Raw genomic sequence first — 25,822 nt, forward strand, 5'->3', positions numbered from 1 at the left:
AACTAAATGAAACCAGGAAAACGATACATGAGTAAAATGAGAAGTTTAATAAAGAGATAGAAAACATTGAAAAGAGCCAAAAAGAAACTTTGGAGTTGCAGAATAGTATGCCTGAACTAAAAAATTTAATAGAGAGCTTCAACAACAGACTCATTAAGCCAAAAAAAAAAAAAAGAGCAAATTCAAAGACAAGTGATTTGAAATCATCCAATCAAAGGAACAACAATAACAACAACAAAAAAAACAATTAAAAAAAAAAAGACTGAAGAAAGCCTATGGGACTTATAGTACACCCTCAAATATGTGTGTGCATGTGCACACGCGCGTGCATGCATTATGGGAGTCGGAGAAGGAGAAGAGAAAGAGAAAGAAGCAGGAAGCTTATTTAAAGAAATAATAACTGAAAACTTCCCAAATCTGGGGATTAGCACAGGTATAAAACCCATGAACCCCAAAAGACTCCAAACAGATTGAACATAAAGAAATCTACACCAAGATACACTATAATTGAATTGTCAGTAAAGATATAGAGAACTTTGAATGTGGCAAGACAAAAGCAACTTATCACATGGAAAAAACTCTTACACAACAGAATATTTCTTAGCAGAAATCTTTTTTTTATGTTTTTAAATTTATTTTTGAGAGACAGAGACAGCATGAGTTGGGAAGGGTCAGAGAGAGAGAGAGGCAGACACAGAATGTGAAGCAGGCTCCAGGCTCTGAGCTAGCTGTCAGCACAGAGCCCGACGCGGGGCTAGAACCCACAAACCGTGAGAGCATGACCTGAGCCGAAGCCGGACGCTCAACCGACTGAGCCCCCCAGGCGCCCCCAGCAGAAATCTTAAAGCCAGGAAAGAAGTTGAATGATATATTCAAAGGGCTGAAAGAAAAACTGTAAACCAAAACTATTACACCCAGCAAAACTGTCCTTCAAAAATATAGGAAACACAAAGACTTTTCAGACAAACAGAAACTGAGGGAATCTGTCACCGGTGCCCCTGCCTTACAAGTACTAAAGGGAATTTTTCAAGTTGAAGTGAGATAAAGCTAAACAAAACACAAAAGTATAAATCCCACTATTAAAGGTAAATGTAAAGACAAGTACAGAATAATATAATACTATAATGTTGATGTACAAACAATTTTAGACACAAGTATAAAAGTTAAAAGACAAAAGTATAACTATAGCCACAAAAATTTGTAAGTGGTACACAACGTAAAAATAATGTAGAGTTTTTGTGTGTGATTGTTACCAGCTTAAAATAGATTGTTATAACAGTAGTAAGTTTTATGCAAGACCCATGGTAACCACAAAGAAAAAGCCTATATTAGATTGGTATATACTAAAAAAAAAAAAAAAAGAGGCAAAGAACCCAAGTACATCACTACAAAAAAATCAAATCACAAAGGAATACAGCAAAAGAGAAACAAAAGAACTACAAAACAGAAAGCAATGAACAGAATAGCAATGGAAAGTCCTTATCAATAATGAATGTAAATGTAAATGAATTAAGCTTACCAATCAAGATATATAAAGTGGCTGGGATTAAAAAATCCACTATATGTTATCTGTCAGAGACTCACTTTAGATTTAAAGACACATGTGGTTGAAAGTGAAGGAATGAAAAAAGACATTATACACAAAAGAAAGCAGTGGTGGCTATACTTATATCAGACAAAATAGTATATAATATAATATACGTATATACTTACATCAGACAAAATAGGCTTTATGTCAAAAACTACCACAAGAGACAAAGAAGGTCAACTTAATAAAAGAATCAAATGAACAGGAAGATAGAATGATTATAAATATTTATGCATCCCACATCAGAGGGCCTAAATGCATAAAGTAAACCTTGACATATCTGAAGGGAGAAATAGACAGAATTACAACAATAGTAGGAGACTTTGATACCCTGCTTTCAATAAAGGCTAGATCACCCAAACAGAAAATCAATAAGGAAACAGCAGACTTGAACAAAACTATAGACCAAATGGACCTAACAGACATAAACAGAACATTCAACTCAACAACAGCCAAATAAACATTTTTCTCAAGTGCTCACAGAAAATTGTCCAGGGTCGATCACATGCTAAGTCATAAAAAAGTGTCTTGACAAATTTAGGAAGATTGAAAGAAATTTCAAGTATCTTTCCCAATCAGAATGGAGTAACAAAAGGAAAATGGGAAAACTAATAAAGGCACAGAAATTAAACAACACATAATAAAGAGCTTCAAATACAGGAAAGAAAAAAGTGACAGAACAGAAAGGAGAAATAAACAAATCCACATGATTGGAGATTTCAACAGTCTTGTTTCAGTAATGCATAGAACAAAGGGACAGAATATCAGTATTGAATACTTGAATAATGCTATCAAAAAACTGGAAATAATATTTGCAAAAACCTCTGACCACACATCCTTTTCAATTTTACATTGAACATTCACCAAGATAAACCATAAATAACAAAATTAATAACAAATTTCAAGATCTGAAATCATATTGTATATATTCTCTGACTACAAGGAAATTAAATGAGAAGTTACTAATAAAAATACATCTAGAAAAACCACAATATTTGAAAATTAAAGTAAATTTTCCTAAATAATCCATATCAAAGAGGAAAATCACAAGATAAATTAGAAAATATTTTGAATGGAATGAAAATAAAAACCAAACATATCAAAATTTGTGAGATGCAGTCAAAAGAGTGCTTCAAGAAAAATGTATAGCTTTATATGCTTGTTTTAGAAAAAAAGAAAGGTCTAAAATCAGTTACCTAAGCTTCCATTTAAGAAAATATAAAAGTAGGGGTGCCTGGGTGGCTCAGTCAGTTAGGCGCCCAACTTTGGCTCAGATCATGATCTCAAAGTTTGTGGGTTCCAGCCCCATGTTGGGCTCTGTGCTGACAGCTAGCTTAGAGCCTGGAGCCTGTCTTTGGATTCTGTATCTCCCTCTTTCTCTGATCCTCCCCTGTTTGCACTGTCTCTGTCTCTAAAATACATAAAAACCATTAAAAGAAAAGAAAATATAAAAGGGAGAACATATTAAGACCAAAGTAAGTAGAAGGAAAGAAATAATAAAGAGCAGAAATTAATGAAATAGCCCAAACATCCATCAACTGATGAATGTATAAAGATGTGGAGTGCGCGCACGTGCGTGTGTGTGTGTGTGTGTGTGTGTGTGTGTGTGTGTGTATTGGGATATTATTCAGCTATCAAACAGAATGAAATATTGCCATTTGCAATGACGTGGATGGAGCTAGACTGTATTGTGTTAAGCAAAATAAGTCAATTAGAGAAAGACAAATACCATATTATTTCATTTATATGTGGAATTTGAGAAACAAAACAGATGAACACATGGGGAGAGGAGAGAAGGAAACAAACCACAAGAGACTCTTATTGACAGAGAAGAAACTGAGGGTTGATGGAGGGAGATGGATGGAGGATGGGGATTAAGGAGGACACTTATGATGAGCACTGGGTGTTGTATGTAAGTGATCAATCTCTGAATTCTACTCCTGAAACCAATATTGCACTGTATGTTAACTAAAATTTAAATTAAAAAAGAAGTTAATGAAATAGAAAATAGAACATATCTACAAAAAAGTCTATAACTAGAATCATACTTAGTAGTGAAAGACTAAATGCCTTACCTCCAAATTGGGAACAAGGCAAAGATGTCTTCTCTCCCTACTTCTATCCAACTTTATACTGGTGGTCCTAGGCAATATAAAACATCTGAAAAAGGGGGCACCTGCATACCTCAGTTGGTTAAAAATTGAGAAAATTAATAAAATCAAAATACTGTGTTTGAAGAAAATTAATATAATTGTTGAGAAAACTATAGTCAGCTTGATCAAGAAATAAAGAAAGAAGACATACGTTACCACTATCAGGAATAAAGAGAAACCATCAGTACATATCCTGTAGGAAATACTATTAACTTTATGCTAACAGAGTCAACATTTGAGATGAAACTGGCAAACTCCCTGACAGACGAAATATATTACAGCTCACTTAAAAAGAAGCAAGAATCTGAACAGTCTTACGTCTATTAATGAAATTGATTTCTTAATTTAAAGCCTTCTCACAAAGAAATACATGGTTCAGATGGTTTTGCTGGTGAATTCTATAAAATATTTAAGGGGAAAAATAATAGCAGCTTTATACAAGATCTTTCAGAAAACGAATAAGAAACACTTCCCAAATAATTTATGAGTCCCAAATTACCATGAACCAAACTAGACAAAGATATTACAAGAAAAGCAAACTATAGGCTAATCTCATTTGTGAGCATAGACACAAAATCCTTAACAAAATACTAGCAAATTCAATTCAGCAATATACAAAACGATAATAACTCTTGACTAATTGGGGTTTATTCCAGAAAGGCAATATTTGTTAGCATTTAAAAAAAATCAATGTAATTCAGGATATTAAAATAAAAGAGAAAAACCCTATTATCACCTCACTAGATAGAGAAAAAAAAAAAACATTTGAAAATTTCAAGACCTAATCATGACACAGTATCTCAGCAAACCAGGAATAAAAAGTAACTTTCTCAACCTGAGAAACATATCTACAAAAAAGTCTATAACTAGAATCATACTTAGTAGTGAAAGACTAAATGCCTTACCTCCAAATTGGGAACAAGGCAAAGATGTCTTCTCTCCCTACTTCTATCCAACTTTATACTGGTGGTCCTAGGCAATATAAAATATCTGAAAAAGGGGGCACCTGCATACCTCAGTTGGTTAAGCATCCGACTTCGGCTCAGGAAATGATCTCACAGTTTGTGGGTTCAAGTTCCATGTTGAGCTCTGTGCTGACAGCTCAGAGCCTGGAGACTGCTTCAGATTCTGTGTCTCCCTCTCTCTCTGCCCCTGCTCCACTTGTGCTCTGTTTCTGTCTCAATAATAAATAAACATAAAAGAATTTTTTTTTAAATCTGGAAAAGGACAATAAAAGTTCTAAGTAGAAAATCCTCAATAATGCATAAAAATAATCCACCAATATTAATAAGTGAGTTTATCAAGATCAAGATACAAAATATACTGTACTTATATAACTGTCAATATTCAATTGAAAATTGGAATAAAAAACAATGCCATTTATAGTAAAATCATAAAACATTAAATTCTTAAGTATAAATGTAATGAAATATGTTCAAGCCTATATACTAAAAACTACAAAATAAAAACAAAGTGAAGAAGACTAAAAAAATGGAGAGATATTTCATGTTGGTGGATCAGGACTCAATATTGTTTGGATGTTTTTCAGTTTTCCCCAAACTGATCTATAGATTCAATATGATCCAGTAACAATCCTAGGAGGATTTTACATAAACATTGAAAAGATTATTTTAAAATTGATATGGACTTGCAAAGGAACTAGAGTAACAAAGACTATTTTTTAAAAGAAGAATAGAGGATTTACAAAATCTAATTTTAAGATTTTCAAAAAGCTAAATATAAAGGTATAGAAAACAAGGAAATATGGCATTGCATAAGGGTATAAGGGTAGATGTATAGATCAATGGAACAGTATGGAAATAGACCCACACATATATAGTCAATTGATGGGGCCATATTAGTTTTCCACTGCAGCTATAACAAATTACCACCAACTTAGTGGCTTAAACAACACACATTTCATTTATAGATTTGTGGATTAAAAATCCAACATGGAGGTTACAGAGTTGAAGTCAAGATGTCAGCAAGGCTATGTTCCTTCTACAGGTTCTAGGAAAGATTCTGTTTCCTTGCCTTTCCCAGCTTTTAGAGGATGCCCTCAATCCTTGGCTTATGGTCCCCTTCTTCCACCTTCAAATTCAGCAGTGCTGGGTTACTTTTCACATTACATCACTCTAACTTCTATTCTGTTTCTTTTTTCCATTTTTAAGGATCTTTCTGATTACATTGAAAAACCCAGACAGTCAGGAATAATCTCCTTATTTTAAGGTCACTCTATTAGCAAAATTAATTCCACCTGTAATATTAATTACCCTTTGCCATGTTACCTAATGTTTACATGTTGGGTTAGAACATGGCTATATTTGGGGGGGGTCATTATTCTGCCTACCACATACAGATGCCAAGGTAATTCCATGGGGAAAGAGTAGTTTTTTCAACATCTGGCATTGGTACAACCAGATATTGATGTGGAAAAAAATGAACCTGGTCATTACCTTACCCCATCCGCAGAATTACTCTGAAAAAGATCATACAGCTAATATAAAAATGAAAACTATAAAACTTCCAGAAGAAAATCTTTATGACCTAAAGGAAGGGAAAGATTTCTTAGGATACAAAGGACACAAGCTATAAAAGAAAAATTAGCCAATTGTTCTTGCATCAATATTAAAAACTTTTATCTTTAAAAGATGATATTAAAAAGTCAAAAGCAAGCCTCAGACTAGGAGAAAATATTCGCATGTGTGTATCTGACAAAGAAATTTGTATATAGACTATATAAAGAATCCTTATAACTCAATAGAAAGGCAAAAAAATATATAATTTAAAACACAAAGGTTGGAACAGATAGATATGTCTCCAAAGAAGATATACAATAGAAAATAAGTACATGAAAATATGTTGGACATCATTAATATCCAAGAAAATTAAAATGAAAATCACAGTGAGATGAATGCTTCTAGACATCCATTAGAATAGCTAAAACTAGCAAGACTGATAATGCTAAGTGTTGACAAGAATATGATGTAACTGGAATTCTCAGATTCCAAGGTGGAAGTTTCTTGTGTTAAACGTACACTTTACATACAACCCAGCAATTCCACTTCTAGGTATTTACCTGAGATACATGAATACATTTGTCCACACAAAGATTTGTACTTCAACGTTCACAGCAGCTTTATTTAAAACATCCATTAATTAGAAACAATGCAAAGATCCACTGTCAGGAAAATTATAGTATATTCATACAATGGGATATAATGTAACAGTGAAAATGAGTTAATAACTATTAAACACAATGCTGATTGAAAAAAAAAAACAAGTCACAGAAGAATTTATACAGAATGGCATCCGTATATAAGATGCATAAACATATATATCATTTCTGTGCTTCTGTATGTGGAAGAATTATCTAAAAGCCAGAGAAAACTTAACATACAGTGCAAAGGGTGGTTACCTCTGGCAGGATTAGGAAGGAGTACGGGCTTGCAGTGAGGCACGGAAAAGTCAAAAGTCTTGGCAATGTTCTATCTCTTATGCTGAATGATGATAATATGGATTGTTATTCTTTTTTATATGCATACATTATAATTATTCTTTTGTATATAAAATTTTAAGGGGCACCTGGATGGCTCAGTTGGTTTAGCGTCCTATGTTGGCTCAGGTCATGATCTTGCAGTTCATGAGTTCAAGCCCTGCATTGGGCTCTTTGCTGTCAGCACAGAGTCCAATTCGTATCCTCTGACCAACCCCTCTCTGCCCCTTCCCCACTAGCTCTCTCTTTCTCTCAAAAATAAATTTAAAAAAAGAAAAAAGAGGGGCACCTGGGTAGTTTAGCCAGTTAAGCATCTGACTTTGGCTGAGGTCATGATGTCATGGTTCATGACTTCCAGCCCTGCATCAGGCTCTGTGCTGACAGCTCAGAACCTGGAGTCTGCTTCAGATTCTGTCTCCCTCTCTCTCTGCCCCTCCTCTGCTCACACTCGCTCTCTCTCTCTCTCTCAAAAATAAATAAGCATTAAATTTTTTTAAATAAAAAAGAAATAAAATTTTAAAACCACACAGCATTTCTTTATTATTATTATTTAAATTCAGGTTAACTACAGTGGAGCCTTGGTTTCAGGAGTAGGACTTTCATCCCATCTCTGCCTCCATCTATTAAATCTTACAGAAACCAGTGATTCATCTCTTACATAGGACACCCAGTGCTCATCCCAAAAAAGTGCCCTCCTTAATGTCCATCAACTATTTAACCCATCCCCTTACTCACCTCCCTCCAGCAACCCTCTGTTCTCTGTATTTAAGAGTCTCCTTATGGTTTGCCTCCCTGTGTTTTTATCCTATTTTTCATTTCAATGACAGAATTGGGACTTCACTGCAAGCCTCTTGACCCCCAATCTCACTGAGTCTATGGACCCTAAGCAAGTGGGAGAGGAGCAGATCTTATCTCTGCTTCCAGGTTGAATTTGAATTTGGGGGGAAGGTAGGTAGTGCAGCAGCTGGCTGGGAAGACAGGCTTTGCCGGCTCCCTCCATCACCTATGGATATAGTTGGTATGGTCTCCCTCTTCTCTCCATCAGGGGTCTCTTCTAGGGACTAGGACACTGGGCAGCAAATCAGATCCTACACATGTTAGATCCCCACCCCAATGGGGATTTTCTCTTTCCTAATGAAAAGTGATAGACAGTGAGGGTGCTGGTTACCAGCAAGTGTTCATTCTATCCTGAGGCAGTTGGGATCTCGGGGCCAAGCTCTCCATCAGATGAAGAGCAGTCCACTGGGTTACCTTCCCTAACCACAGGCAGAATGGAAAACCACCTCTGATACGAAGAAAGGGCTCATGAAGCTCTCTAGAATAAAGACTGTGTCCATGTGTCACCCCCCCCACCCCGGTTTGCGTGAGTGGCCATTCATTTGTTGCTCCCCCAGGACAATATTAAAATGCACAATCTTTACAGAGGGCAACCTGCTGGCCCTCTCCCATTGGCACATCTATACAGAAGGGACCAAATCTCTTTAAAAGCGGCTCCTTCATCCATTCGTTAGTCTACCATTTGTTAAGCACCTACCAATTGCAAGAGCTGCCTTAGTGGATGGGGCACAAAGACGATAAAGCAGACAAGGTATCTTTGCATAAAGAGCTTATAAAGGGAGAGAAAAGTGTATCAACATATAATTACAACACATTAAACTTGGTGCCAATTGAGTTTTCACATAAGAAAGAGTAGTAAACTTCTGGCCTTTTCAGAGGAGGTGACATCGATACAGGGCTTGAAAAAAGGACTAAGAATTCAGCAGAGGAAGGGGGAGGTGCAGAGACCCTCTGAGAAGGTATGAGAGGTTCTGGCATGCTCTGGAGAAACAAGAGATCCCTGTGGCTGGAGCGTGGCTGCACGTAGGAAGATTATGTGAACGTCAGGAGAACTGTACATAGGAAAGGAAGAGCTGCAGATAGGAACGGGAGAGGATGCGCCCGCTAAGAGAGCTGTAGGGGAGCTTTCTCCAGAGCCACGGACTTGAACCCAACGTGGGTACCCCAGATTTTAGGCCCTGCCCCTGGGAGACCAACACCAAAACCACCTTGCTTTGAAAGCTAAAAGGGCTCCTACCCAGGACCCACGAGAGCAGAGCGCAAACTGAGAACTGGTTCCAAACGGCTCGCCGGCCCCAGGGTCCAGCGCAGAAGCAGCAGGCTGAAAAGTGCCTGAACTTTCTGTGACAGGAGGCTATTTGCTTGTCTCAAGGTGGTAGTGGCCCAATACACAGCAAGACGCCTGCTGAAACGCTGTCCAGGACCGCCGCTGGCAGTTGCCATCTTCCGGCTCTCCCGCCACCTCACGCGAGCTCCCAAGTATCGCGTAAAGGAGCTTCTATGGGCCTCCGGCGCTTGGATTTCTGCGGCTGCGCCGGAAGGCACCTGTAGATCTGGCACAGGTGCCCAGCAGCGCTTACACAGCGCGGCTCTGCAGGAGTGTAACCAATGGAGATAGATTTCTTTCTTTTTCTATTTTCCTTTTTTTTTTTTTTTTTTTTAAAAGACAGAGAGAGAGTAGGAGCAGGGAAGGGGCAGAGAGAGAGGATCCCAATCAGGCTCCATGCTGTCAGCTCCAATCCCACCCACTGTAAGATTGTGACCTCAGAGTCTGAGGCTTATCAGACTGAGCCACCCAGGCGCCTCATGGAGAAAGAATTTTTAACCAGCTTCTACCCCAGGGCAAGAGGAGCCCAGTTTTTCTGTGAAAGAACTACAGGTGTGCATGCTCTGAAAACTTTAAGTCTGGAAATTAAGATGCAATACAAATAATCTGAAGCCTTTGGAACTGACCACACGGGAGCTTTATATGGGGTGCAGGGCCCTGTTCTGAAGAGCAGGATTCTGATTCTCCATTTTCTTCTCAACCACTTTTCCCACCAGAAAAAAAGCTACATTTGCCAGAGTTCAGAATGAAGATTGGGGCCAGTTTATGCACATCTGTGACATAATTAGCACTGCCCACGATGGGCCAAAAGATGCAGTAAAAGCTTGGAAGAAAAGGATTTCCAAAAACTACAATCATAAAGAAATCCAACTTACCTTGTCACTTATTGCCATGTGCATGCAGAACTGTGGTCCAAGTTTCCAATCTCTGATTGTGAAGAAGGAATTTTGTTAAAGGTAGTCTGGTTAAGCTGCTGAACCCCAGATAGACCTTTCCTGTAGACCTTCAGAATAGAATCTTGAATCTCATTAAGACTTGGTCACAAGGTTTCCCAGGAGGTGTGGATATAAGTGAAGGGAAAGAAGTGTACCTTGACCTTCTTAAGAAAGGTGTTCAGTTTCCTCCCTCAGATGCAGAGGTTCAAACAGCAAGACAAGAGACAGCTCAGATCTCCTTGAAGCTGACATCATCTATTCCACCCACACTAGTGTTTCCTTCTGTGATTGTTCCCAAGAGCTCTACTATTACACTGGTCCCAGAACAGATTGGAAAGTTGCACAATGAATTGGATATGGTGAAAATGAATGTGAGAGTGATGTGTGCCATACTGATGGAGAATATTCCTGGGGCTGAAGACCATGAAGACATAGAGCTTCTGCAGAAGCTTTATAAGATGTGTTGGGAGATGCAGGAGAGGATCAGCGACCTGCTTGTGGTGGTGGAGAATGAAGATGTAACCATTGAGCTAATTTAAGTGAATGAGGATTTGAATAATGCCATCCTTGGATGTGAGAGATGTACTCGGAAGCAACAAAGGATTTTGGAGCAAAACAGGAACCAGAGGGAAAATGCCAATACTATCAGTGGACCTCTGCCACATCCTATGACTTCATTGACCCAAGGCTCAACCCCCTAATGCCGAGGGCCACTCTGGGAGAACTCAACACCATGAATGCTCAGCTTTCAGACTTAAATTTCATGTGCCCAAGTCCTGTTGTAACAAACAATTTGAAACCCAGGCTTCATCTACAGGTGGATTTGCGAGCCTCGGAAGATACAGAAACAGCCCTGCTTGCCCAAAGGACCGGTCAAAACGTCACCGCAAATCATACATATGAGAGTTCCCCAAAATATTCAAATTCAGTACTACTACAGCCAGATAATGTGCAGAACATTCCAGCAACACTGTCAAGCCAGAGACTGGCATCCTTGCCCGCCAGTCATCCAGCAATGACAGAATGATCTCCAGCCACCCAATTACTACGAGATAATAGAGTTTGATCCCTGGGCTCCTGCTGTCACTACAAAAGCTGTTTATGAAGAAATTGATGTTCATCACCAGAAAGGAGCTCAAAGTCACAGTGACTGTTGAGGTTGTGAGTCTCTCGTTATCCAGAAATGAAGAAAGAGAAGGAAAGTCTTCTTCTTACACGGGGTGGAAATGGGTGACCAGCTCACTACCTGCATTTACAGGTGCCACCTCTCTAGAAGGTAGACCTTTTGCAGCTTGGAGGCCCAGAAGACCAGACCTACCAGCACATCAGAACCATGGTGGAACATTTCTCCTCTGCAGTAACAGAAGAGTAACAATTCCAGAGTAACACGTATACTTCCTGACCACAGCTTAAGCTTTATTTTGAAACAATTTTGTTAAAACATATATTCACCTGAAACTTCAGCAGAAGAAAAACTCATTGTACCGAGGCCAATGGGTTTAATGATAGCATCTTAGGCTTCACAGACCTTCCTACAGTTAGAAAAGAAATCCTCACACTGCTGTGATAAGAGTAGGTGAAGATTATTTTATTACGAAATAATTATGAAAACTATTGAGTGCCTTCACTTGACCAAGTTGAATGTAAAAGTCAATTTGTACTTTTTCTTAAAATAAAGAATACTTGTTTGGAATCAGGACTTGTAAAAGCCTTGATGATTGTCATTTATATTTCAGGTACTATGAAGACGACACTGGACTCTATCAAGTCTCCTTTAAATGTGATTCTTTATAATACTAAATGATCTTTTTGTTTCCCTCTTCACTGCAATTAATAGTTCTAATGGAAACAAGTGCTACTAGAAAACATTCAGGATAAATTGTGCATTTATGTCATAAATTACAATGATACAAAAATTATTAAAACACTTTAATACAAAAAATAGAGAGAGAGAGCTATAGGGAAGAAGAAGTTTGGAATTTAAGTTCTAGGCCAATCATCTTCAACCTGTGAGCCCCCAGAGACTTTTGGAGGGTCATGAAGTTATGTGGAAGAAGTCTTCAAATTCTTGTGTCTACTGACTTTTGACCAATGAATAAATGTTTTCAATATATATGCTACTATTTTAAAATAGAAATAAATTTTATGATGATTTTAAAAATTCAAATACACTTGAAAGTCATGATATTTTCTGGCATTGTGCATTTTCTAAATGACAATTATGGCAAGTTCAACTGCTATCATGGGCTGAGGTGCAAGGAGGTGCTAGGAACATTTCCAATGTGGAAGGTAGAGGGTGATGAGCCTCCTAACTGAAGTCCAGGCATTCTCTGAGGCAATGAGGAGAAATAAGATGGTTTTAAGTAGTGGAAGGACTTACCATCTTTCTGTTTGGGGAAGGTTGTATAGGCTCCCCCAGGGTGCAGGCTGGATTACAGAGGGCAGGCCTCACTGGAAACAGAGTCATCCATTTAGAGATTCTTACAGTGATTAAATGAGAGGTACAGGTGACCTGAACCAGACAGACAGTGGTGAAGGCAGAAGAGAGAGGCATTTCAAGAGGCATTAAAGAGTCAGAATCAGGGGTGCCTGGGTGGCTCAGTCCGTTAAGCCTACGACTTCAGCTCAGGTCAAGATCTCACAGTTCGTGGGTTCGAGCCCCGCTTTGGGCTCTGTGCTGACAGCTCAGAGCCTGGAGCCTGCTTCCGATTCTGTGCCTCCCTCTCTCTCTCTGCCCCTCCCCCTCTCATGCCTGTCTCTCTCTGTATCAAAAAAAATAAATAAAAGATTAAAAAAAGAGTCAGAATTATAGGGGAGGAATGAGTAGGCAAAGCATAGAGGATTTTTAGGACAATGAAAATACTGTGTATGATATTATAATGTGTATGGATAGATGTCATTATTTATTTATCGAGACCCATAGAATGTACAACGCCAAAAGTGAACCCTAACGTAAGCCATGGACTTTGGATAATTACTATGTGTCATTGCATGTTCATCAATTAAAACAAATGTACCATTCAGGGAGAGGGGATGTTGATAACGAGGGGGCTATTCATGTTGGGAGCACAGGGTAAATGGCAAACCTTTGTACCTTTCACTCAATTGTGCTGTGAGCCTAAAATTGCTTTTAAGAAATTAAATCTTTAAAAAATAATAAGTACAAAAAAGTCAGAATTGGTGGAATATAGTGGCCAACTGGATATCAGAAATGAAGAGGATGAAGGAGTCTTGGGTGGCTCCAGGTTTCCAGCCCTTCATCGAGGCTATCTGCACTATCTCCTCTCATCCTATGATTAATCCCATTCTTTTAATGTTTTCTATTTATTTTTGAGAGAGAGAAGGAGACAGCACCAGCAGGGGAGGGTCAGAGAGAGAGAAGGAGACACAGAATCCGAAGCAGGCTCCAGGCTCTGAGCTAGCTGTCAGCAGAGCCCAATGCGGGGCTTGAACCCACAAACCGTGAGATCTGACCTGAGCAGAAGCCGGATCCTTAACCGACTGAGTCACCCAGGCGCCCCTGATTAATCCCATTCTTGAGATGTCCTGGGCTTTGTATTTGGAAATCACTACTCTGAATTAAAAAAAAAAAAAAAAAAAAAAAAAAAAAAGCATGAAAACTTGACCAGGTGTTCCAGACATAAAGAGGCACAAGAAACAAAGTGAGAAGATGTAGCTAGTGACAGATCCTTACAGGGGAGAAGAGAATAAATGACACAAGTCACTAAATGCAGGTGAGTGGTCATGGTCTGTCTGGGTCATGGCCAAACAGAAAACATTCCGAGCCTGGAGGTAACAAGGCATGTCTGCTAACTGCTCCTCTGGCTCATGGGAATGGAGGCACTGTTTCAAGATAATAAGGAGGGTAGCGCTGAAGCTGGGCTTAGATTAAGTCGTGTGCACAAGGTTTCACATCTAGTAAATGGAGAGAGGTTCAAATAATAACACCTAACACTTACAGACACTCACTAACTGTCAAAACTGTCCTCAGTTCATAGCATGCAAGAATTGATTTAATAAGCCTCCTATCTCTGTGAAGGAGGTGATATTATTATTGTAATTTCATTCACTCACTCATTCATTCATTCATTCATTCATTTCCAGATGAGAAAACTAAGGCCCACAAAGGTTCAATATCTTATCCAAAATAGCATATGTGGCAAGTGAGGGAAGCTAGGAAGTAGATCCCAGCAACCCGGAACCAAAACTTGCTGTCTTGGCCACTACTCAATACCCCGAGTCTGTCTGCCCAACTTTGAGACTGTTTGAGACACTATGCTTAACTACAGATCCAAACTGCCCTGACACAGGAGGGAGACCAGGTGTGAGGGTAAAACCAGTCCGAGTCAGGGCAGTGAGGCCTGGAAGAGTGGGGTACCATCTGGAGGCATCTTTGCCCAGTGAGGTGGGTCTGTGTGGGCCTCTGGATCACGGGGACCGGCCACAGCAGGACTAATGGCCGCAGCCTGCTCTGAAGGATTGAGAGGCGGCACATTTCCATTCAGGTTGGAGCATAGGTATGGTTGGGGGAGGGATTAGAAGACAGAGGGTGCAGAAGTGTGTTGAGACTCTGTGAAGGCACTTCACAAAAATCAGGCTTTCTGGGTCTCATGAAATTTTATTTCTATGTCTTAAATTTTTGCCAGGATATTATTTCTCAGTTGAATTCCTTCAACTACTTCTATCTCCAAATTATACCCTCATCTTCCTCTTGTAGCCATGCGTTCATTCCACATGGAAACAGGGACTACAAGCAAACAACCTTGTTTCCTGCAGCCTAGGCATGTTGTTGGACTGTTGGCCTTGACCAAGAAAAGGAGCACTTTCCTGAGTCTCATAACCTGTGTGAAGTCAGACCTCCCTTAACCATCAGTCACTAGTTTTGTTTTTTCTTTCTTTTTTAAAATTTCTATTTGACACATCCCACTTTTTTTTAACTGTAGAAATTCAGTGACTATCTAAGTTTAAAAAGTACAGGGAACACTAACTTTTACTTCCCGCCTTTGGCCTCAACTAACAGGCTCCATCCAAACTTCAGTGCCCTTGGGCAAGGCTATGTCCTACTTAAGACTCTGCGTGCCCTGGAGCTCTATCTGATAGAAGCAGCCTCAGGAATAAGCAGAGGGGAGGTGGGTGGGGATGCATATTTACCGAGCCCCAATACTTATCCAGCAAACATTAGGCATTCTCTAGTTGAATACTCACATTTACAAGAAGCTGTGTTCCACGCAAGGGCTTAAAAAAAAACCACAATGGTCTTTTTTTTTTTTAAATATAATTTATTGTCAAATTGGCTAACATACAGTGTGTGAAGTGTGCTCTTGGGTTTTGGGGTAGATTCTCGAGGTTCATCACTTACATACAACACCCAGTGCTCAGCCCAACAAATGCCCTCCTCAATGCCCATCTTTCTCTCTCCCCAAACCCCCACCATGCATCCTCAGTTTGTTCTCTGTATTTAAGAGTCTTTTATGGTTTGCTTCCCTTCCTCTCTGTTTGTAACTATTTCCCGCACCCTTCCCTTCCCCCATGGTCTTCTGTTAAGTTTCTCAAGATCACAGTGGTCTTTTAAAATACAAATCTAAGCCTATCATCTTCCTTCTAAAAACCATTCAAGGGTTTCCCACTGTTCTTAAGATGAAGTTCAAAGTGGAGTTCTTACTGTGGTCTACAAGGGCTCTCTGTGGTCTAGTCCCGGACTATATCTGTAGCGTCACTGCATCACCGCCTCCTCCTTCAACCACTATCTAAACTCTGCTACTCATCCTTGGATCTCAACTCAGAAGCCATAATATATTGGAGGAAGGGGAGTCCAGTGGTTTCAGGCATGGCCATTCTAGCCAAGCTATCTGGGTTCAAATCCCAGCTCTGGGCCTGGTTGGATCAAGTGCCCATCAACAAGCCAAGAACTGACCAAGGTGATGGAATACCTTGGGATGCCTCTGGGGTGAAATCAATTTTATTGTGAGGACGTGGCTTAATATCAGGGAGAGTGACTCACCAAGGCAAATCAGGAAATGTTGCCCCAAGAAGGGAAAGCAGATGTAGGAATAACAAATGTCCACTTTGCTGTGTTTTCCAGACGGTGACCACTGTGCTCCCTCTGTGATTCTTGCTTTATTTGTGTATCACATGCACTATTATTTAATTTTCTGTCACTCCCTTTTTGTACTTAGAGCCTTATTTTAAAATAAATGTATTTATATCAGTGCTGTAAATGAAAAACAAATATAGGTTGCCATAAATAGGAGGTAATCTTACATATTTTTTACAGTGACAACAAAACAATGTTATTAAATTCTAGCTAGAGATGGTGGCCTGCTAAAAATGCTCCGGGATTGTGGCCTTGTTCTCTCTTTGTTAAAAAGAGAGATTATCAGGTGTTAGAGAGGCGTAAAGACACACTAACACCAAACTGAGCCTTTCTCCCTGATGTAATCAGAAGGCCTAAGAAAGAATTGAAAAGGAAATTACTTTCTCACTATGTGATTCAATGTGATGTGATACCATATCCATACAGCACTGAAAAGTCATTTTCCATGCCACTTGCAATCATCTGGTATACCACCAGCGCTACCCGTTCGACACTTTAGGGAACACTGTCGTAGAGTGTTTGGAACTTGGTCAAAATTGTTGAATGAATGGCTAAAAACAGTGAGCCCAAGGACTAGTTGAGCCCAAGGACTGGTTTTCAGAGAGAGTGGGAAGCAAAACAGCTAGCACATTTTGACAATAGGAAATTACTTCTCTGTCTAATTGGACATTTTTGATAAGATAGGAATGGAATTAGTTTAAGTCCTCTTGTTTCTCTCTTTGCTTCCCACCAACTTCCCCTCTTCTAAGTCACATACAAAGTCATCCAGACTAGTGCTTGCATACTCTTCTTGATGAATGACCCTTCCTTCTGCCCAGCCAGAAACCTGACCTCCATTCTTGACACCCTCTATTCCCTCATCTGCTTCACCATGACAATTTCCCCCAGTATTTTCAGCCATTTCCACTGTCTAAATATTTTCTAAAATCTGTCCATTTCTGTTCCTCTCCATGGCAACCATGGTAGATCACACCACCATTATCTCCCCTCTAGACTACTACCAGTGTTCCCTAACTATCATGCTGCCTCCTCTTTGCCCTCATTCCCTGATCCACTTTCCACCTATCATGCAGAATGATCTCTTAAGAAAGTGGATTAGAGGAACACCTCAGTGGCTCAGTCAGTTAAGGGTCCAACTTTGGCCCAGGTCATGATCTCATGGTTTGTGGGTTTGAGAGCTGTGTCAGGCTCTATGCTAACAGCTAGCTCAGAGCCTGGAACCTGTCTTCAGATTCTGTGTCTCCCACTCTCTTTGACCTTCCCCTGCTCACGCTGTCTCTTTCTGTCTCTCAAAAATAAATAAAAACATTTAAAAAATTTTTTGAAAGAAAGTGGATTGGAGCGCTCACTGCCTTTCACTAAGACATCAATGGTTTATTGAGATTAGAATAAAAACAATAGTGAAGTCTACTTGACTGTGTCATCTGGACCTGCCTCAGTCTCACACCTCACTTCATTCCATCCACAAAGTCCATCCCTGCACTGGATCCCCATTATTCTCCTTCTCAGGATCCTGGATCAGGTGTCTCCCAGTCCTTGGAGCCCACACTCTGCCCCAACTTTTCCTCTGGCTCATTCCTTCTCATCTTTCAGTAATGCCTTCCTTATCATAAGACCCCATTCCTTACCTTTATAGCATTTTCCACTGTTTTAACCATACTTGTATGTATGTGTATTTACTCAATGTCATTCTTGTCCATCTCACTAAAATCTCCATAGGAGGAGGGAAGAAGTCTGTCTTTCTTATTCACCTTTACATCCCCAACCATTAGCCCAGAGCCTGGCACTTATCTGTGTTTGTTGAAAAGCATAAATAAATACTCTCCATACAGCAAATAATGCCCTTACTGTCTAAAATTGGCTAACATGGAAATGCATTGTATCAGAAGAGGATGTTTAACTTATAAATTAAGGTTAGAGGGTAGAATAAAAGCAATAGTTAACTTATAAGTTAAGCATTAAGTGTATTGAATGTATTTGGTAAGAGATTTGGTAGTGGACGAGGTATGATTATGTGGCTAAATATGTTTAGGAATGACTTGTATTTTATGTTTAATTGATGGAAATTTTTAAAAATCTGTTAAGTTGGGGGAATTCAAGAAAACATGAAGAGTTCATGAAGACATTAGGCAAAATGGACAAGAGGACTCCGAGGATGCTATGTGTTCACCTCCTTGAGATCACAGGCGTGAAGTGAGTCATGGACATGGCTGGATTCCAAATAAGTAGAAAAAAGGATCTCACACATACTAAACCAGTGGACTTGCCCTGTTCCTCCTGCTAATCACACCAGAAATGGAAAATCCCCTGACAAATGGAGTGGTAAAACATGGGGTCAAGCTAGCTCCACCTGAGAGAGGAATTGGGTAGAAATAGAAGAGGTTTGGGGAGATTGTGACATCATAGGGGGATGACACAGAAGGGTAATTAATTAAAAAAATATATTGAGACTTTGTCTTTGGGAACATCTTGAGCAAGTTATCTTCCTACCTGTGTCACCTGCAAGCATGTGATAGCCAGTGTTAATAAATTAAGGATTTGTGAAGCCATATCCCCACCCCCTGTGTCTTCTGCTCACCACTGCTGCTCTTTGGGAGGGAACCCCATGGAGAACAAGGCAAAGAAAAGTCAATAGTCTCAACCACCTTTTAAAAGTCAAACATCTTCTTCCCATTGTGCTGATAAGGCCAATAGTGCCAGCAGACATGAAATATAAACAGGATGGGTTCTGATGTGATCAGTACATTCACAGTTGTGTGTGTATAATCCCTAGAACTTATTAGTAAGATCACTCTTTGTGAGTGGATCTATTGAAAGTGTCAATGAGAATGAGTTTAACCATTAACACAAGGCCCTAATAAAGCAGAGTCAACTCTCAAGTCTGTTGGAACCAACTCTCAAATGTCAATTGTTAAATTTTCTGGAATTTTGTGAACTGGATGTTAAGCACAGACATTATTAAAAATTAAATTCTCTTAACCTTCAACTAAATAAATTTTATTACAAACAAAGGCAGCAAATACTCAGAACTCACACTCCCTAATTATTTTACTACTATCTATGCTCTTGGGGTTATTTACTTCTATTATATCTGTATAGTGGAAACTACTACTTAATACACTTACTGTCTCTTCCCCACTCAGGGTTTAGTGACATCATGTTGGTGGCTTGCAATTGGCCAAAGTGGAAGTATTTTTTACCATGGAAATCAGAAAATGTTACAAATCACCACTTGATTTATTGTTTTTTGATTGTCTAGACTTAAGACAGTGACAGAGAAAATGTTAATAATGCAGATTAAACTTGAAAGCCCATCGCATCTGCAAATGTCACATTGGGAACAGCACAAAAACTGAGGAAATATTCTTCCAGTATTTGGAAACTATTATCTGGTTCAGCAAAGCAGTCACTCATATCGCTGATGAACAAATGGAGTTCCAGCATGCTTTTCTTGTTTCGCTTCCATCTTACTCGTTAATGTAAAAGAAAATATCAGCTAACACCCATGTTGTCATTCACCAATTCCTTCCTTAGGTTGGCTATGGGTACAAGCATTCAACAAAAATCAATGAAAGCATTCTATGAGAATCAATTGGCTATATGGAATTTACACGAAATAATGTTACATATTACATTATTTGCAAATTGCATGATACTCATCCTTTATGTCAGTAGAATTTTAACAAACATGTGTATAGATACACATGTACATATCGTTTTGAGAACTGGTTACTGAACACTGACCAGCACATCACTTGGTACCTCCCAAAACCAAAGCAGAGGAATGAGCATAAGAGGCCACTGAGTTCTAACCAATGACATTGATAGTATTGCAGAAAGAAATGCCAGTGGAAGGAAGCTGAACTTCACAAACCCCAGGAGGATCCACAAAGGGGAATTTCACTCTTTACCCAATCCTGCCCATGTGGGAGCACATGTGGAGACTGGGAGCAATATGCTTTAGAGAAATGTTTTCTGCTGGGAGAACAAAGACTTCCTCAGATCTCACCATTGTCTACACCATGCTTTCTCAACCTTGGTGCTATTTTTGGACCAGATAATTCTTAGTTGTGAAGGGCTGTCCTGTGCATTGCAAGATATTTAGCAACCCCCTACCAACTCTGCCCACTGGATGCCAGTAGCACCTCCCCAGTTGTGACAACCAAAAATGTCTGCAGACCTTGGCCCTGGAAGTAAAATTGCCCATGGTTGAAAATCACTGGCTTTGATGAAATATACTTCGATTCCATTCAACTCAACAAATGGTTTTTATCACCTACTATGTGCGAGGCTCTGTTCTGGGTAATTGGGATACATAAATGAACAAAACTAACAAACGGGCATGTTCTTATAGAGCTGCTTCTCTGTCTGTCTCGATAGATAGATAGATAGATAGATAGATAGATAGATAGATAGATATGCCACATGCCTTTGATGACCCACTCAGTTGGTTTTCTCCATCATGCAGTGAGCTCTTTCAGAGCAGAAATTGTGTCTCCAGATATCCAGCCTGTTTCAGCAAAAAAAAACCTGGCACCCAATTTGTTGAATTGGAATGACCCCAATAGCTCCTTTGGGAGAACACTGCCTACCTCCACAACCCCACCCCTTGGTCCTCTGCTGAGCTCCACCTGCGCTCAGCTGTTGCAGCTCCCCAGTGTCCTCATGCCCTCTTTCTCTTCAAGGTCTTTCTTGATGTGGTCCCCTGGCTGTGTTAGTTTTCTGTTGGTATGTAACAACTTACTACAAACATAGCAACTTAAAACAACACCCATTTATTATCTCACGATTTCGGCAGATCAGAAATCTAGGCATAGCTCACCTGGGTTATCTGCTCAGATTCTCATGAGTCTAAAGTCAAGGTATCAGCTGACTGTGTTCTCATTCAGGCCTCAGGGATCTTCTTCCAAATTCATTCAGGATGTTAGCAGAATTCAGTCCCTTGCTGGCTGGCTGGGGTTGTGGGGGGTCCTGCTCAGCACTGAGAGGCCACTCTCCTGCCCTTGTCACGTGGGCTACTCTATCTTTGAAACCAGCAGTGGAGAACTTGTCACATGTCATATCCCTCTCATGCTTTGACTCTCTCTTTGATCTCTTTCTCCAGGAAGAACCTCATCTGTTTTAAGGACTCCTGCAAGTAGGTCAGGCTCACTGAAGATAGTCTCCCTTCCTTCACCACGTATGTCTACAACATAGCGTAATTATGGAAGCAATGTCCCATCATATTCACAGGTACTTCCCACCTTGAGATACAGGGGGTTACACAGGATGGGTCCTGGGGATTGTCTTGGAATTCTGTCCACCACATGTGGGCTCCCCCACCCTGCCCAACCCCCTCTTTGACTTTGCTACCCCAGCCCTCTTGCCTTTTAGGTCTCAGCTTTGGTGTCATTATTTGATGACAATAGTTTCCTTTAATGAGTTATTTCTAAAAGCTGTATGCCACACTTTACATACAGTATTGTATTTGCTTTTCACAACAGCCATATGAGATAGGTATATTTTTATTCTTAGCACTTAGAGTTCCCTCTGCCTAATAATCTTCCAGATAATCTTCATGTTTATTCCTTCACTCCCTCCTGGTCTCCACTCAAATGTCACCTCCTCAGAGAAGCCTTCCCTGATGGCCCTATCTAAAAAACAGTTCATAGTAGAATACCAATTAATGAATGCAAAAAGGTTGGTGGTATGAGAAAATCACCTCTTAGCAACCATCATATTAGTAATTGATACAGGCAGGAATCATCTGTGGATGCTAAAACTAGTGAGTAACAGCTTGATGAGGAGCAGAATAATTACATAGGCTCAAAATGCTTATTGATTATAAAGGAAAAGATAGTGATTTTATGATGGAGAAAACTGGCAACCCCTACCTTGATTAAAGAAAGGATTAGAGTTAATATATCACCAGTAATGGCACAAAGCTACCTCATGTACCTCCTAATATGATGTGCTAAGAAGGACACATTACTTCTGTGGTTTTCTTATTTTACCAGATTTGCCCAAATTGAGGAATCACGCTGCAAAATAACTAGGCTTTATTCTTCAAAGATGTCAAAACAAAGAAAGCTGAGCAGCTATCCCTGATTAAAGGAGATTAAAGAGACACCGCAAGTAAGTGGGAGACACGTGATCCTGGATTGGAACCTGGACCAGAAAAGAAAAGGGTTGTTTTTTGTTTTCTTTTGTTTTGTTTAGTATAAGGGATGATATTGGTACAAATGTTAAAATTTTAATAAGGTCTACTGAATAGATAACAGTATTAAGTTAATTTCCTGATTTTGGTCATTGTACTGTGGCTATGTAAAAACAAAATGTCCTTGCTCTTAGAAATTATACATTGAAGTATTTAGGGGTAAAAGGGCATAATATATACACCCTATTGTTCTGAATAGTTCTGAAAATAAATTACAAAATAATGATGAAGAAAATGCGGGTAAAATATTAACCGCTAGGTGACCTGAGTGAAAGGTATATCGGACCTCCCTGTGCTCTTCTTGTAGCTTTTCAGTATATTTGAAATTGTTTCTAAGTAAAATTTACCAAAAGAAAAGAAAATATAGTAAGAATAGCTCATGATCCCATTCTTCATACCTTACTCTGCTTTACTCTTCTGCACGGCCATCATCACCTCTGGTTAGAGCATGTACTGTATCTAATGTTGACAACAGCATATGAAGTAGGTACTGTTATTATTCTTTGCCTTTATACCCCCTTTGCCTGGAATGCCCTCTTTTCCAGGTCTCTGCAGGTCACTCCCTCACCTCCTTCTGGCCTCCATTCAGATGTCTCTGGCGACAGCAACAATGTTAATTTCTTCCTTCACTACAGTACAAATGCCTTGAGACCAGGAATTTTGTTTTGTGGCTAATCCTCCTCTCCTTCTATATAGTTGTTATTCAGTAAATATGTGTTCAATGGAACACTCCATTTTAAAATATTTTTAAGGTTGATTTATTCTTGAGAGAGAAAGAGAGAGTGCATGGGAGGGGCAGAGAATCTGAAGCAGGCTCTGCATTGATGGCAGGGAGCCCAATGCGGGGTTAGAATCCACCATGATCTGAGTTGAAGTCAGACACTCAACTGACTGAGTCACCCAGCTGCCCTGGAACATTTCCATTTTAAAGAAGAGACTTTAAATGATTGTAAGGGTTGGGTCTAGGCTTTGAATTCAGGCAAAATTTTTCTAGAGTTACTATTAACCACTCTGCCTTACTGGCTCCATTGTTCTAGGAAGAACCTTAGCCTCTGTGTACTCCCATACTCTTGAGTGTGGGCTGGACCTTGGAACTCACTTCTAATGGATAAACTATGACTAAAGTGATGGTATACCACTTCTATAATTAGGCCTGTTGCAAAAAGTCTGCGACTTCCATCTTTCTGGTACTTTTCTTGCTTTCTTGCTTATTTCCTGCCAGAGAGGCCCATGTGGCTAGGAACCAAAGAAAGGCCTCTAACCAATAGGCAATCTTGCCAACAAACACATAATTATTCATTTTGGAAGTGTATCCTCCCCACTTGGACCTTCTGATGCGGCAGTAGCCCCAATAGATACTTGAACTGCAACCTATGAGAGACCCTGAAGCAGAGGACCAGATGGTCCACACCCAAGTTCCTGACCGACAAAAACTGTGAGTCATTAAGTGTTATTTTAAGCCGCTATGTTTTGGAGTAATTTGTTACACAACAATAGAAAACTAATACTACAGCCCTCTGTATCTCCACAGCTATGTTCTCTTATTGCAGAAGAATCTTATGTGATGCTTATCTATCTTTTCCACCCTCCCATCACCCATCCTATAAGCTCTTTGTGTGCATGGAATGAGGCTAGTTTATCATTTTATTTGTGCTTCATAGCATGTTGACTGTTTCATACTTGAAGCTCAGTAAATGATTGTCAAAAATTATTGAGAAGTCCCTCATTAGAAATAAATTGTAGTTGGGTTTATGCATCAACCTATGAGTTTGGTCAGATCTAAGGACCCTCATAATGCTCTTGAATTTTCAAAGCTCAGAAGCACAGCACACATTCACCAGGCTCCCCTTCCCCCACAAAAGGCCCCACCTGTATGGCCAGCTGGCCCCCTAGATTGTGTCTCTCTCAACTTCCTGAGCATCATAATTCTCAAAGCTGATGTTTGGAACACTAAACCACATGAGAGGACAAAGTGACCTGCCCATCCACCTATTTTGATTAATACACTTTTAAACCTCCAAAGAAAAACCATTTCTCCTCCTTCCTTTACACCAAACAAAGATTTAGCCATAAAATTCCGGCTTAGAGTAATCACATCCTGAATCAATGGCTTCTGTTCTGGGCTTAAAAAAAAGAGAGAGAGCCCTCTAACATGTTCATTTTAATTTTAAAAATGCTATTTTAAATGGTAGGGAGCCTTTTAATTCTCCACTCTGGGTTATAAAAAAATAATAGATAGGCAGAAATGTGTTATTAAAGCTATTTTTCTTGGCGTTCTGGTAATTTAATAAACTGCTGAAGCTAAGTCTTGAGACTTTATGATGCAGCAAGAAGACGACTTGTCTGTTGATTAATAGTTTCTGATCATCCCTCACCCAACCCCCCCTGCCTCCTGGGGTGATTCCTGAAGGACACGGGTGATTTCTAAGGAGTGGAGATTTGGAGAAATGTTGTGCAAAAATGTCTTGTTCAAGAATGTCTAATTTCCCGGAACATCCACACACCATTCTCTAGAATTTGGGGTGCTAGAGAGCTGGTTGAGGTAGGTCCCAGAAGGTAATGCTTAGGGTGGTCCCTTCTGTATCTGACAACTTCAGAGCATTTCACCAATGTCAAGGTCACTACTGGGGAATGTCTGAGTGTGTTCAGGCTACCATGACAAAATACCATAGACTGAGTGGCTTAAAGACAGATAATTATTTCTCACAGTTCTGTGAGCTGGGAGGCCTACGGTCAAGGTGCCAACAAGGTGGGTTTCATTCTGAGGCGTCTTCTTTTTGGTGGTAGGCAGCTGCCATCTTGCTATGGGCTCACACGACCTTTTTGTGTGCGTGTGGAGAAAGAGAGCAAGCTCTCTGGTGCCACTTCTAACATGGGCATTATCTCCATCATGAAGGCCTCACTCACATGACCTCATCTAACCTAAACTGTCTCCCAAAGGCTTCATTTTCAAATAACATCACATTGGGAGTTGGGCCTTCAACATATAAACTTGTGAGGGACATAAACATAAAGTCTATAACAAGACTATTATTAAGTTATTATTATTAATAATTATTCATAGTAATATTAACTGCTATTAATAATAGTTATTCAATATTATTCAGTTATTAAGTTTTCATTACTCGGCTTCAAATGAACTCCCAATGATCCTGAACCTCTGCAAACCACTTTTCTGTTTTGTCTGCTGTCTTTC

General features: G+C 39.7%; 1 pseudogene; it reads left to right on the forward strand.

The window, feature by feature from the left end:
- Nucleotides 1–10,124: 10,124 nt before the first annotated feature.
- Nucleotides 10,125–11,493, forward strand: LOC115297824 (annotated as a pseudogene).
- Nucleotides 11,494–25,822: the final 14,329 nt, after the last annotated feature.

This window comes from Suricata suricatta, chromosome 8 (assembly GCF_006229205.1).
Source record: "Suricata suricatta isolate VVHF042 chromosome 8, meerkat_22Aug2017_6uvM2_HiC, whole genome shotgun sequence".
Classification (NCBI taxonomy): domain Eukaryota; kingdom Metazoa; phylum Chordata; class Mammalia; order Carnivora; family Herpestidae; genus Suricata; species Suricata suricatta.